At 42.9% G+C, this 16,229-nt stretch overlaps 1 protein-coding gene across 4 annotated transcripts in view; it reads left to right on the forward strand.

Moving 5' to 3' along the window:
- TRIT1 (tRNA isopentenyltransferase 1) overlaps positions 1 to 16,229 on the forward strand; it is a 49,850-nt gene that overhangs the window by 726 nt on the left and 32,895 nt on the right. The gene's annotated exons all lie outside the window — the stretch shown is intronic.

The following is a 16,229-nucleotide window of genomic DNA, read 5'->3' on the forward strand; positions in this document are numbered from 1 at the left end:
GGATCAACAATGTCGTTTATATGGATGTTACTTTATGTAACTGTGAAGTGAGGAAAATGTCACCTACCGCACAAGGTTATAGTGTTTAATAAATGGGATCATGAGCGTTAGAACGAAGAACAGAGTCCCTGTCCGGAATAAGGTCAGACTCGTGGTAAATGGTTTTTTAAGCGGAGGTTTTAAATCATGCTGGCTGATTTAAAGTTGAAGGGGCTTTGTCCTCTTTGAACTGGGAGGCCCAGAAGGGGTGTACATCACATCTGGGAGCATTTTGCTCCATTAAGAGTGGGTAGTGGGTGACATTTTGGGTAAATCCCTGATGGAGGAACTACAGCAGCTATTTGTTGAAGAGAATTTACAGTTACGAGTCTTCACAGAGTAAACGAGATGTTGAGCATGAAATAACCTGGCACTGAACATAGCATCTGATGAATACTCAGCAAAGAAGGGCAGTTCCTTTCCCCAATTCACCCAGAAGCCTATGGGCATAGTTTCTGGTTTCATTAGTTTATCTGGCATGACAAGACCATCAGCACACATGAAACGATTGGATAATTCAACAGATAGTTTGTTTGCAGTCCACTTTGTGCCAGCTTCAGAAGACAATTTACCTCAAATCCCAGCTGTCTTTTCCAGGATATGCAACTATAGCCTAACCTCTTCATGCCTTTGTTTCTTCTTCTGTAAAGTAGGAAGAATAATATCAATAACATAACATTATTGTGATGATTAAATGAGATAAAGTATGTGCAGTACTTAATACAATATATGGCACGTAATAAGAGCTAAAAATACAGTAGTTGCTATTTTCTGCAAGGCCCTACTGAAGAGACAAAATCATAATTTCTGCCCTTGAGTTTTAGTCCAGCTGAACATAAAACAAGGCAGAGCTAATAAATGTTTGGACAAATATTTTAATGGATTTGCAAGATGTTGGGAGGAGAGAGACTACAAATGCTAGATTTTATGACAAGTATTATAGAATTACTGAGACAGGAGAAATCATTGAAGGCTGGCTTAGTACGGAAAGCTCTCTGAAAAAGGGCTTGAAAAATAGGTCAAGTTGAGATAGGTAAGAAAGAAGAAAAGACTTTTTTTTTTTTTTTTTTTGAGACGGAGTCTTACTCTATCGCCCAGGCTGGAGTGCAGTGGCCGGATCTCAGCTCACTGCAAGCTCCGCCTCCCGGGTTCACGCCATTCTCCTGCCTCAGCCTCCCAAGTAGCTGGGACTACAGGCGCCCGCCACCTCGCCCGGCTAGTTTTTTTTTTTTTTTTTTGTATTTTTTTAGTAGAGACGGGGTTTCACAGTGTTAGCCAGGATGGTCTCGATCTCCTGACCTCGTGATCCGCCCGTCTCGGCCTCCCAAAGTGCTGGGATTACAGGCTTGAGCCACCGCGCCCGGCCCGAAGAAAAGACTTATTAAAGGAAAACATGAAGTTGGTCCAAAGGTATTGAGTTGTCTCAGTTGATTGTTCACAGTCAGTTACAGATGGAACTCCTTTTTCTACTCTTTGGCCCCTTCTCACTGCTGTACATGACTAGTCTTAAAAAAAAAAAGGGAACGTGAATGAAGATGAAGATTTAGAAGGTGAAATGGCCATAGCGTATAGGAAGGATAGTAAAAGGATTCTACACATTCAATTGTATCTACACATTCAATTGTAGATATGGAATGTGAGATGAGTAACATGATGAAGGTAGTGTGTGAGGAACATTCATTTGTGAGCAGTATATATGATACTTGGATAAAAAATATCCAAGAATGGTATAATAGTAGATCTTTGGTCTGATACTTCAGAGACTTAAGTAATAAGAGTTTCAGTAAGATGGAGTTACCCTGATGACATCTAAGGTCCATGCCAATATTTATGTTCTATAATTTCTTTGTTTTTTTTTTTTTTTTTTCTGGAGACAGAGTTTCGCTCTTGTCCCCCAGGCTGGAGTGCAGTGGTGTGATCTTGGCTCAATGCAAACTCTGCCTCCTGGGTTCAAGGATTCTCCGGCCTCAGCCTCCCAAGTAGGGATTACAGGCACCCGTCCAACACCCAGCTAAGTTTTGTATTTTTTATTTTTTTTTAATTTTGAGATGGTGTCTCGCTCTGTCGCCCAGGCTGGAGTGCAGTGGCGCCATCTCGGCTCACTGCAAGCTCCGCCTCCCAGGTTCACGCCATTTTCTTGCCTCAGTCTTCCAAGTAGCTGGGACTACAGGCGTCCACCGCCACACCCAGCTAATTTTTTGTATTTTTAGTAGAGACGGGGTTTCACCGTGTTAGCCAGGATGGTCTCGATCTCCTGACCTCGTGATCCACCCACCTTGGCCTCCCAAAGTGCTGGGATTACAGGCGTGAGCCACCGCGCCCAGCCAGTTTTGTATTTTTAGTAGAGATGGAGTTTTGCCGTGTTGGCCAGACTGGTCTCGAACTCCTCATCTCAGGCGATCCACCCTCCCCACCCTCCCAAAGTGCTAGGATTACAGGCGTGAGGCATTGCACCCAGCCTTACATCTATTTTTAAGTAGGTTACTGGGTTCTGTCAGTGAGGGTTGGATATAGCTCTATAATAGCTATTATGTCTCGTTACTCATAGCTGTGTACCATAGAAATGTTTCTTTCTTTTTTCTTTTCTTTTTTTTTCAAGATGGAGTTTTGCTCTGTCGCCCAGGCTGGAGTGCAGTGGCATGATCTCTGCTCACTGCAACCTCCACCTCCCAGGTTCAAGTAATTCTCCTGGCTCAGCCCCCGGAGTAGCTGGAATTACAGATGTCCACCACCACGCTCGGCTAATTTTTGTATTCTTAGTGGAGATAGGGTTCCACCATGTTAACTCACTGTGGTCTCAAACTCTTGAGCTCGTGATCCGCCTGCCTTGGCCTCCCAAAGTGCTGGGATTACAGGTGTGAGCCACCGCACAAGGCCCAATTTGTGTTTTTAACCAGTGAGAGGAGATGCTGCTTTTCAGTGACTTTAGGTTGACTCAAAAGTATTTGGTAAACATGTAAACAAAATGATACTGTAGATGTTGAATCACTGGCTACTTGAAATAACATTTTCAATTTCAAGTAACTCCACAGGCAAAGCAATAATAAATATCAGCAACTCAAATTTGCATAGCACTGTTTACCAAATGTTTCTTCTTTTTCTTCTTCCTTTTTTTTTTTTTTTTTTGTTGATTTGAGGTCTTGCTCTGTTGCCCTGGCTGGAATGCAGTGGTGTGATCATAGCTCACTGCTCTAACTTTGTTTTTGTTGTGTGTGTTTTTTTTTTTTGAGATGGAGTATTGCTCTGTCACCAGGCTGGAGTACAGTGGCACTATCTCAGCTCACTGCAACCTCCACCTCCTGGATTCCAGTGATTCTCCTGCCTCAGCCTCCCAAGTAGCTGGGAGTACAGGCACATGCCACCAGGCCCAGCTAATTTTTATATTTTTAGTAGAGATGGGGTTTTACCATGTTGGCCACGATGGTCTCGATTTCTTGACCTAGTGATCTGCCCACCTCAGCCTCCCAAAGTGCTGGGATTACAGGCATGAGCCACCACGCCCAGACTTTTTTTTTTTTTTTTTTTTTTGAGATGGAGTTTCGCTATTGTGGCCCAGGCTGGAGTGCAATGGCACCATCTTGGCTACTGCAACCTCCGCTTCCCAGGTTAAGCGATTCTCCTGCCTCAGCCTCCCTAGTAGCTGGGGCTACAGGCATGTACCACTGCGCCTGGCTAATTTTGTATTTTAGTAGAGATGGAGTTTCACTGTATTGGCCAGGCTGGTCTGGAATCCTGACCTCAGGTGATCCGCTTGCCTTGGACTTCCAAAGTGCTGGGATTACAGGTGTGAGACACCGCGCCTGGCACTGCTATAACTTTGAACTCCTGAGTTCAAGCAGTCCTGCTGTCTCAAGTAGCTGGGACTATAGGCATGGAACACTGTGCTGGTGAGAGAGAGAATTTTTTTTAAATCCTCACAATAGCCTCATAAAATGGATATTATCACTTCACAGTTAAGAAAATAGGCCTAAGGTCTTAGAATAAGTAGCAGACCTGGAGTCTGAACATAGGTTTCTGCTTTCCTTGTCCAGAGGCATATCTACTACACAAAGCCATTTCCTTTAAGATGAGCAGGAGCTGTGGGGTTCAATCAGTAGGGAGTTTTTGTTTGTTTGTTTGTTTGTTTTGAGATGGAGTCTCACTCTGTCACCCAGGCTCACGATCTTGGCTCACTGCAACCTCTGCCTCCCGTGTTCAAGCAGTTCTCCTGCCTCAGCCTCCCGAGTAGCTGGGACTGACTATAAGTGCGTGCTACCACGCCTGGCTAATTTTTTGTATTTTTAGTAGAGACGGGGTTTCACTGTGTTAGCCAGGATGGTCTTGATCCCTTGACCTCATGATCCGCCAGCCTCAGCCTCCCACAGTGCTGGGATTACAGGCATGAGCCACTGCGCCAGGCTGGGAGTTTTTAACTTGTATGCCATTCATCCTTCATAGGAGTATGCAACATTTTGATTAGGATATAAGATGTATTTTAGGATTCATATTGTAAATCATAGTGTTAATTCATAGTGGTATCTGTCAAGTGGAATGTTGAGCTGACTGGAAGCCACCTGATGTACTTTGGGGATAAAATTCGCTGCAGCTAAGAGATATTAATAGAATCTAATGTCAAGTTCGTATCAAAGACAGATAGTGTTTATTGGAACCAAGGGTAAACTTGGACTTGTGGAGAGCCCAGACAAAACAGTAAACTTCTTTGTTGTAACACACCAAAGGGTGACCAAATAGAAGGTGTGATCACTAGAAAGTTTTTTCAAGTTTCCAAATTGGGTTTTTTAAAACCAATATTTGCATTTTAATAATTCCTTTTGGTGTGCTGCTGAAAATTTTCTATTCAGAAGTGTACCAGTAACTCAAAAACTATTGTACAGCACTATCTTTTTTTTTTTTTTTTTTTTGAGACGGAGTCTGGCTCTGTCGCCCAGGCTGGAGTGCAGTGGCTGGGTCTCAGCTCACTGCAAGCTCCGCCTCCCGGGTTTACGCCATTCTCCTGCCTCAGCCTCCGGAGTAGCTGGGACTACAGGCACCCGTCACCTCGCCCGGCTAGTTTTTTGTATTTTTTTAGTAGAGATGGGGTTTCACTGTGTTAGCCAGGATGGTCTCGATCTCCTGACCTCGTGATCCGCCCGTCTTGGCCTCCCAAAGTGCTGGGATTACAGGCTTGAGCCACCGCGCCCGGCCTACAACACTATCTTAAATGTTCAATTGTCTCATACCTTATACTGCTTTTGTCATCCCTTTGTCCTGCTTTAAACTGTAGGGTCATCCCAGGCAACACCTACCCAAGCTCAACCCTATAGCACCTACAGGGCAGTTCCTATCCAGAGAAAGTATTTGTTTTTGTAAACATTGAATAAGTGCTTTAAGCTTTGAGGTAAAACTACAACGGGGTTGTTAAAGGTATTGTGTCTATAGTGATAATTTCTTCATGTAGCCTAATATGCAGTGACTTGCTTCTGTAGCCATCTAGCATCTGAAGGTCCTGCCTGTCCTCTTGCTTCCCAGTGTTCTTTTTTTCTTTTTATTTGTTTCCTATGACACAGCCCCAGGAGGTCCTGAAAACACATGCCTTTCCATGATTCTTATGCAAGGTAGTTGTGGATTGGGAAGTCAGAATTACTTTCTGAGAGGATTACCTTCTTTGGGATTTCTCTTGGGTTTTGCTGAGGATTTCTACATGGCAGTTCTGACAGAAGTGAGAAACAACATTTGTGCTTTATTTTCTGAGTCTTCTGAATGCTGGTTGTTTCACAAATTATAGAAATAAAAATATTCTCATTCAGTACTAAGAGTCTGAATTAAAGGAGGGACAGGTAATACAATCCCTATTTTCCAGGATGGAAAAACTGGAGGTACAGAAAGATTAAAGAGCTGTCTAGAGATCACACTGCAAGACACTGGGAATTGGATCTGGGTCTTCTAACTCATTTGTAGAGTCTGATATATTTCAGGAAGATGATACCGAAGGTCTTCTTTTCAGTCTGAGTCTTTTTCTTGGCTTGTAAATTCAAGGTACAATGCCGGGCCTTCAGTGACTGGATGAAACATTGTACTGAGAAAATTGAAGGCCCTTGCCAAACATGTACAATGATGGCCTGGGAAATACAAACTACCAACTATATGCTAAGAGAAAAGAAACAAAGTGTTCTGTTTGGGTTTATAGAGAGGAAATGTCTCTAATGCCTCAGTTTTTCAAGTCCTGTAGAGAAGCAGTAGCCATACATAGGACACAGTTACTTTTGTGTTTGTTTCAATCTACAAGAGGAGAAGCAAATGATTTTTGGCAGTCTGACTAGTAAGCAAGCAGAATATATGTCATCTTGTCATCTAATAGATGAAGAGCTCTTTGTTCTTTTTTTTTTTTTTTTAAATAGAAACGAGGTCTCGCTATGTTGCCCAGGCTGGTGTTGAACTCTTGGCCCCAAGTGATCCTCCTGCATTGGCCTCCCAAAGTGCTAGGATTACAGGCATGAGCTACCCCACCTGGCCTCTGTATTCTTTTTGTCTGCTTTGAGACATACTGTAGGAGCCGTGTTTGTACCAAAAGACAGTCTGATCAAGGGATATGGGATGCTTCGGGGAGGGATATGAAAGGAGAGATGGGATGGTGGATCACAGTGGCTTAATAAAATGTGAAATAAAAGGCTTGAAGACCTGTGTTTTTTTAAATTTGTTTTTGTTTTTGTTTTTTTCTTAAGACCTGTTAATCAGGAGAAATGGGGTCTATCTGGAAGCTATTTGACACAACTGACAAAGGCAGTCTTTTTTTTTGAAATGGAGTCTTGCTCTGTCACCCAGGCTGGAGTGCAGTGGCGTGATCTCGGCTCACTGCAAGCTAAGCCTGCCAAGGTCTAGCGATTCTTCTGCCTCAGCCTCCTGAGTAGCTGGGACTACAGGCGCGTGCCACCACACCTGGCTAATTTTTGTATTTTTAGTAGAGATGGGGTTCCACCATGTTAGCCATGATGGTCTCGATCTCCTGACCTCAGGTGATCTGCCATCCTCAGCCTCCCAAAGTGTTGAGATTACAGGCATAAGCCGCCACACCCAGCCAAAGGCAGTCTTTTAGAAGGACTGAGACTTACAAGAGGCTAAAAAGGAAATCTCAAAATGTTCGACTTACCATTCATATATATATACACACACATATAAATAATGAATTTCTAGGTCCCTTGGTTCACTTCCATTGTAAATGAATTTAGTTTTCCTTTGGCTACAGTATTAAGCTGTGTATTTTGTACGTATGTGGTCATGTTTTTGCACCTACAGGGAGAACTTGGGAGTCAAATCTGTGTTATATAAGGAAGGAGAAGTGACTACTGGCCAAATAGGAAACCACAGAGAGCACAAATGAGGCTTGCAGATTCAGATTCATGAGGATGAGTGCTACCCTGATGTTTCAGTGCCTGGGGCAGGGTGTTGAAGCAGCTCCACTTCAAAAAGAAATATATATTTGAGGAGTAAAAGTTACTTGGGGCATAAAGGAATTCAGGTATCTGCTCCAGTATGATTTAATGGAATTGGTTTTGTTTTTGTTTTTTTGTTTTTTTTTTTTTTGAGACGGAGTCTCGCTCTGTCGCGCAGGCTGGAATGCAGTGGCCGGATCTCAGCTCACTGCAAGCTCCGTCTCCTGGGTTCATGCCATTCTCTTCCCTCAGCCTCCCGAGTAGCTGGGACTACAGGCGCCCGCCACCTCGCCCGGCTGGTTTTTTGTATTTTTTTTAGTAGAGATGGGGTTTCACCATGTTAGCCAGGATGGTCTTGATCTCCTGACCTCGTGATCCGCCCGTCTCGGCCTCCCAAAGTGCTGGGATTACAGGCTGGAGCCACCGCACCCGGCCTGGTTTTGTTTTTTTGTGTAGTTTTGGATTCCTTGGAAACTTGAATCAGACCAGGACCCTGTTTGCCTCTTGATCCCTTTGGGGCTCTGCTTGTGAGTAGCAGCCTCCCTATACCTCCCTCATTGTGGCAGTCATAGTTCAAGCCCTCACTACAGGAATGATCATCATAATTATACTACTGAAGATAATAGCAAGAATAATATACATGTCAGGCACTGTTCTAAAAGTTTGACAAATATTATCTAATATCCTCACCATAACCTTTTGACGTGGGTACTGTTACTGTCTCATCGCTACTGAAAATTACTTTCTTTTTTTTTTTTTTTTTGAGGCGGAGTCTCGCTCTGTCGCCGGGGCTGGAGTGCAGTGGCCGGATCTCAGCTCACTGCAAGCTCCGCCTCCCGGGTTCACGCCATTCTCCTGCCTCAGCCTCAGGAGTAGCTGGGACTACAGGCGCCCGCCACCTCGCCCGGCTAGGTTTTTTTTTTTTTTTTTGTATTTTTTAGTAGAGACGGGGTTTCACAGTGTTAGCCAGGATGGTCTCGATCTCCTGACCTCGTGATCCGCCCGTCTCGGCCTCCCAAAGTGCTGGAATTACAGGCTTGAGCCACCGCGCCCGGCCAAAATTACTTTCTTAAATCCTCATCTCCATGCTGTTTTATACTTTTCCCTCTAACTCTTATTTATTTATTCAGTCATCCTCCATCCCATTCTTTTCCTCTGTACCACTGTGTACATTTTATCAAGCAGAGAAGTGGAAAGAATAATATTACTGACAAAATAACAGTATGGGCAAAGTTAAGAACGTGGTATGTTTTCAAGGAATGACCAGCAACTATCTGGCATAGAAGGTACTTGAGGGACAGTGGTAGGAGGTAAAACTAAAAATATAGACCCTGGGAACAAATTTTTGAGGCCCTCAAAAGTCATGCCATGAGGTTTGAGGTTTTAAAGAGGGAAGTGGTAGTAAATCTATTTTTTTTTTTTTTTTTTTGAGACGGAGCCTTGCTCTTTCGCCCAGGCTGGAGTGCAGTGGCGCAATCTCGGCTCACTGCAACCTCCACCTCCCGGGTTTAAGCCAGTCTCCTGCCTTAGTCTCCTGAGTAGCTGGGATTACAGACGCATGCCACCATGCCTGGCTAATTTTTGTATTTTTAGTAGAGACAAGGTTTCACCGTGTTGGTCAGGCTGGTCTCAAACTCCTGACCTCGTGATCTGTCTGCCTCAGGCTCCCAAAGGGCTGGAATTATAGGCGTGACCCACTGCACCTGGCCTGTAAATCTATTTTACGAAGTAACTGGGTGGAGAGTGGGTTAGAGAAGGAAAAACAGTTTAGGATTCTGTTACATTAACCTGGGTGAGAGAGGCTGGAGTTGGGCTTTGGCTGGAGAGAATAGGTAACCATTTTGTTATTTTGGAAACAGAACCAGTAGGATTTTGGTTATTGAATTGGAAGGACTATGAAAAAAAATGAGAACAAAGCATTTTTGCTGACAAGTTTTACTCAGAAAAATGAGACATGCGGGGGCCGGGCACAGTGGCTCACACCTGTAATTCCAGCACTTTGGGAGACTGAGGCGGGCAGATCACCTGAGGTCAGAAGCTCGAGACCAGCCAGACCAACATGGAGAAACCCCATCTCCACTAAAAATACAAAAAAATTAGCCAAGCCTGGTGATGCATGCCTGTAATCCCAGTTACTCAGGAGACTGAGGCAGGAGAATCACTTGAACCCGGGAGGTGGAGGTTGCAGTGAGCTGAGATCACGCCACTGCACTCCAGCCTGGGCAACAAGAGTGAAACTCCGTCTCAAAAAAAAAAAAAAAAGAAAAATGAGACATGCTTATTAAAAAAATCCAGTAACACTGAAGAGTACAAAGACAATATAACCATAGTCTTAGCATCCTGGAGTAACCATTTTGGTTTACATCCTTCCAGACATTTGTGTGTGTGTGTATATATATATATATATATTTTTTTTTTTTTTTTTTTTTTTTTTTGAGGCGGAGTCTCGCTCTGTCGCCCGGACTGGAGTGCAGTGGCCGGATCTCAGCTCACTGCAAGCTCCGCCTCCCAGGTTTACGCCATTCTCCTGCCTCAGCCTCCGGAGTAGCTGGGACTACAGGCGCCTGCCATCTCGCCCGGCTAGTTTTTGTATTTTTAGTAGAGACGGGGTTTCACCGTGTTAGCCAGGATGGTCTCGATCTCCTGACCTCGTGATCCACCCTTCTCGGCCTCCCAAAGTGCTGGGATTACAGGCTTGAGCCACCGCGCCCGGCCATTTGTATATATATTTAAGCACATGTGTCATGTGTATATATGTTATTACATAAATTGACTCAGAGGTTAGATGCTATTCTATTTTAACAGTATGTTATGGATATCTTTATATGTTAATGTATATAGCTATATCAGTAGTCTCAACTTGGGGTGATTTGGCCTCCTAGGGGACATTTGGCAATCCCTGGAGACATTTTTGGTTCTAATAATTGGGGAGGTGCATTCCTGGCATCTAATGGGTAGAGGCCAGAGACATTGCTAACATTCTAGTGGGCACAGGACAACTTCCCATAACAGAATTATTTGGCCCCAAATATTAGTTGTACTGAGGTTAAGAAACTGTCCTATATTATTGTTTTTATAATTTTTTATTTATTGATTGATTGAGACAGGGTCTCACTATGTTACCCAGGCTGGTTTCAAACTCCTGGGCTCAAGCAGTCGTCCCACCTCACCTCCCAAGTAGCTGAGATTACAGGTATAATTTTGATTTTGAAATAGTTGTAGATTTTTATTTTTGTTTTTATTTTTTTGAGACAGTTTCCCTCTGGTTGCCCATGCTGGAGTGCGATGGTGTGATCTCGGCTCACTGCAACCTCCACCTCCAGAGTTCAAGTGATTCTCTGCCTCAGCCTCTTGAGTAGCTGGGACTACAGGCATACGCCACCACGCCCAGCTTATTTTGTATTTTTAGTAGAGATGGGATTTCTCCATGTAGGTCAGGCTGGTCTCAAACTCCCGACCTCAGGTGATCCATCTGCCTCGGCCTCCCAAAGTGCTGGGATTACAGGCGTGAGCCACTGCACCTGGCCCGAAATAATTGTAGATTTACATAAGAGTTTCAAAGATAGTACCAAGAGTTCCTGTATACCCTTCATCTACTTTGTCCTAATGTTAATATCTTACATCATCATGGTACATTTATTAAAACTAAGAAATTGATATAGGTACAATACTATTAACCAAATTGTAGTCTTAGATTTCACCAGTTTTTTCACTCATGTTCCTTTTCCCTTTCAGGATTCAGTTTAGGATACCATACTACAGTTAGTCATCATGTATCCTTAGTCTCATCTAATCTTTGACAGTTTTCAGTCTTTCTTTGTCTTTTATGACCTTGATAGTTTTGAAGGGTACTGGTCAGCTCTTTGGTAGATGTCTCTCCATTTGGGTTTTGGTTTCTCATGATTAGACTTGGCAGTATGGATTTTGGGAAAGTATACCACAGAAGTGAAGTACCCTTCTCACTGGATCACATCAAAGTATGATATCAACATAGTATTAGCATGGCTTATTACTGGTGATGGTAACTTTTGATCATTTGGTTGAGATTGTGTACACGTTTCTTCACTGAAAAAGTCACGATTTTTCCCTTTTCGTGTTATTTTTCTTTTCCATTTCCATAAAATGACAGTACCTAGTCATATTTGTTGGAAATCAGTTGCCAAGTCTGGCCCACTCTGAATAGAAGAAGAATTAAGCTTCACTTCCAGGAGGAAAGCATATCAAAGAATTTGCGGACATATGTTAAAAGCACCACAGTAATTAATAAATATTTTAGGGGAGATACTCTCAGGCTGTGCAGATGTCCTATTTCTCCTTAAAGTTTCACCCTCTGATTTTAGCATTCATCGGTCTTTCCTGTCTTTGTTTTCTTCCTTTCTTCCTTTTCCTTCTCCCTCCCTTCCTTCCTTCCTTCCTTCCTTCCTTCCTTCCCTCTCTCTGTGTGTTTGTGTGTGTGTGTGTGTGTGTGTGTGTGTGTGTGTGTGTGTGTGTTTAGTACTTCCTGTCTGGTACTACAAGATGCTTCTAGTCCCTTTCAGTGGAAAGAGCTAGGAAATGTATGTATGTATATTAATCTGTTTATACATACATCTATATTTATTTCTATGTATGTATATTAAAATAAGCATGGGTTTATACTGATATCTCTGACTCTAATCCAGCACCACAAGATTCATTCTTGTCTTCCCCCCTTGCTTATTTGTGACTTCTTTGTAAGAAATTTAGCTCTCATTCTCTACAGTGTATTTACTTATTTGTGTAACCTGTAGTTTCAGTGATTACTCCTGTGAGAAACAGATTTACCAACTAGAGTACAATGTTTGCCTACAGTTTGTTTGTTTTTATCCTTACAGTATCCAGTAGTAACATTGTTTTATGAAGCTACTTAGATCAGCTCCTTTTGTTTTCCTCCCTGAGGTTATATCAGACGTTTGTTATGCAGTTAGATTTCGTTTGTTATAGTCTGCAGTCTATCCTGGGTTCCCAGATATTCTGGTTATTTTTAAAAATTTGCATACAGTGGGCAGCTGCAGTGGTTCACACCTCTAATCCCAGCACTTTGGGATGCCAAGGAGGACGATTGCTTGAGCTTAAAAATTTGAGATCAGCTTGGGTAACATAGTGAGAGCCCATCTCTACAAAAAAAAAAAAAATTAGCCAGGCATGGTGGGCTAATGACCTGTAGTCCCAGCAGGAGGATCGCTTGAGCCAGGGAGGTCAAGGCTGCAGTGAGTCATGATGGGGCCACTGCACCCTAGCCTGGACAACAAAGTGAGACTCTGTCTCAAAAAAAACATTTAAAAAATTTTTTGCATACATACAGTAAAGTGTACTCTTTATGATGTTTAGTTGTATGGATTTTGACAGATGCATAGAGTCAGATATATACCCCACAGTACCATACTGAATAGTTCTATCACCCTAAAAAATCCCTTATAATGGCCCCTTTATAGTCAACCCCTCTATCTCCCCCAATCTCTGGCAATGACTTACATGTTTTCCATCACTATTGTTTTGCCTTTTCCAGAATGTCTTAAAATGGAATCATGCAATATGTAACCTTTGAGGTTTGGCTTTTTTCACTTAGCAAAATACATTTTTTTTTAAAGATAGATAGATAGATAGATGTTTGGCTTTTTTCACTTAGCAAAATACATTTTTTTTTAAAGATAGATAGATAGATAGATTGATTGATTGATTTGAGACAGGGTCTCACTCTGTTGCCCAGGGTGGGGTGCAGTGGCACTATCTCAGCTCACTGCAGCGTCAACGTCCTGGGCTCAAGCAATCCCCCCACCTCAGCCCCCCAAGTAGCCGGGACTGTAGGCGTGTGCCACACCACACCTGGCTAATTTTTGTATTTTTTTGTAGAGACAGGGTTTCACCATGTTGCCCAGGCCAGTCTGGAACTCCTGAGTTGAAGCAATCCACCTGCCTTGGGCTAGGATTATAGGCATGAGCCACTGCACCTGGCCAGCAAAATACGTTTAAAATTCTTCCATGTTGTTGCATGCGTCCAGTGCTCTTTATTGCTGAGTAGTATTTCATTGTTTGGATGTACCGTAGTTTGGTAGTTTGTCTATTCACCTTTTTTTTTTTTTTATTCGAGACAGAGTTTCGCCCTTGTTGCCCAGGCTGGAGTGCAGTGGTGCGATCTCGGCTCACTGCAACCTCCGCCTCCTGGGTTCAGGGGATTCTCCTGCCTCAGCCTCCTGACTAGCTGGGATTACACATGCCTGCCACCGCGCCCAGCTAATTTTTATATTTTTAGTAGAGATTGGGTTTTGCTATGTTGGCCAGGATGGTCTGGAACTCCTGACCTCAGGTGATCCACCCGCCTCGGCCTCCTAAAGTGCTGGGATTAACAGGCGTGAGCCACAATGCCCAGCCAATGTTGAGCTTCTTTTCATATCCTTATTTGCCATCTGTCTATCCTGGTGAAGTGTCTGTCAGATCTTCCGCCCACAGGAGTGGGGTTGTTTTCTTATTGTTGAATTTTAAGAGTTTTTTTTTTTTTTTTTGAGAGGAAGTTTTGCTCTTGTCGCCCAGGCTGGAGTGCAATGGCATGATCTCGGCTTACTGCAACCTTCACCTCCCGGGTTCAAGCAATTCTCCTGCCTCAGCCTCCTGAGTAGCTGGGATTATAGGTGCCTGCCACCACGCCTGGCTAATTTTTTGTATTTTTAGTAGAGACGGGGTTTCACCATGTTGGGCAGGCTAGTCTCGAACTCCTGACCTCAGGTGATCCACCTAACTCGGCCTCCCAAAGTGCAGGGATTACAAGCATGAGCCACCGTGCCCGGCCAAGAGTTCTTTATGTATATCCTGGGTACAAATCCTTTATCAGTATGTTATTCACAAATATTTTCTCCCGATCTGTGGCTTATTTTTTCATTCTCTTCACACTGTCTTTCACAGAGCAAAAGTTCTACATTTTTATAATGCCCTATTTAATTTATCTTTTTTTATTTTATGAATTGTATCTTTGAAGTCATTTTAAAAACTCATTGTCAAGCCCAGGGTCATGCAAGTTTTCTGTTCTTTTCTTTTCTATTTTTTTTTTTTTTTTTTTTTTGAGTCGGAGTCTCGCAGTGTTGCACGGGCTGAAGTGCAATGGCATGATCTCAGCTCACTGCAACCTCCGCCTCCTGGGTTCAAGAGATTCTCCTGCCTTAGCCTCCCAAGTAGCTGGGATTACAGGCGCCCATCACCATGCCTGGCTAATTTTTTTTTTTTTTTTGTCTTTTTAGTAGAGGCGGAGTTTCACTATGTTGGCAGGCTGGTCTTGAACTCCTGACCTTGGGATCCACCTGCCTCGACCTCCCAAAATGCTGGGATTACAGGCCTGAGCCACTGCACCTGGCAAAATTTTCTTTTTTTTAAAAAAGAAGTTTTATAATTTTTATAACTTTATTTTTAAGTTTTATAATTTTGCATTGTACATTTAAGTCCATGATCAATTTTGAATTAACTTTTGTATAATGTGGTATATCAGATACATACCGATATTCATTTGTAACACCTTTTTTGAAATACTATCTTTTCTCCATTGAATTACCTTTGCACCTTTGTCAAAAATCAGTTGATTGTATTTGTGAGTCTGTTTCTGGTATCTCTGTTGTGTTCCATTGATCTGTGTGTCTGCTGTTTCACAAATACCACATTGTCTTGATTGTTGTAGCTTTATAATACATCTTGAAATTGAACAGTGTTAGCTCTCCAGCTTATCTACATTATTGTTTTAATCCCTGTTATAGATGCATCATGATTTGCTTAACCAGTTTTCCACTGAAGGACATTTGAAGTGTTCAGTTTCTTGCTGTTATAAATGATGCAGAGATGAACATCTCTGCACTTACATATTTTTGCCCTTATATGATTCTCTCCTCAGGGTAAATTTCTAGAATGATATTGTTGGTTGAGGGGCTACACACATGGCTTTTTTTTTCCATCTTCTTCCACTTCAACAGCTTTAGTAGAGGGCATATTTTGTATTATTGTTCTTATTGAGGTTAAAATCACCTAACATTAACCATTTAAAAATGAACAATTCAGTGACATAGTACAATCACAAGGTACTACAACCACCACATCTATTTAGTTGCAAAATAATCACCCCAAAAAGAAAATTGCATACTCATTAAGCAGTTACTCCCCATTTCTCCTTCTGTGCAGCCTCTGGAAACTTCCAGTCTGCTTTCTCTCTATATAGATTTACCTATTCTGGGTTATTCTTTTTTTTTTTTTTTTTTTTTTTTTTTGAGACGGAGTCTTGCTCTGTCGCCCAGGCTGGAGTGCAGTGGTGCAATTTCAGCTCACTGCAAGCTCTGCGTACCAAGTTCACGCCATTCTCCTGCCTCAGCCTCCCAAGTAGCTGGGACTGCACGTGTCTGCCACCACGCCCAGCGAATTTTTTTTGTATTTTTAGTAGAGACGGGGTTTCACAGTGTTAGCCAGGATGGTCTTGATCTCCTGAGCTGGTGATCTGCCCGCCTCGCCTCCTAAAAGTGCTGGGATTACAGGTGTGAGCCACTGCACCCGGCCTATTCTGGGTTATTTCATATAAATGGGATCAGACAATGTGTGACCTTTTGTGTCTGGCTGCTGCTGCTGCTGCTGCCTTTTTTTTTTTTTTTTTTTTTTTTTAATATAGAGGTGGAGTCTTGCTATGTGGCCAAGGCTGGTTCCAAACTCCTGGGCTCAAGCGATCATCTGACCTCTGCCTCCCAAAGTGCTGGGATTACAGGCGTGAGCCACCATGCCTGGGCTGTGTCTGACTTC

This window comes from Trachypithecus francoisi, unplaced genomic scaffold (assembly GCF_009764315.1).
Source record: "Trachypithecus francoisi isolate TF-2019V2 unplaced genomic scaffold, Tfra_2.0 Lachesis_group12, whole genome shotgun sequence".
Classification (NCBI taxonomy): Eukaryota; Metazoa; Chordata; class Mammalia; order Primates; family Cercopithecidae; genus Trachypithecus; species Trachypithecus francoisi.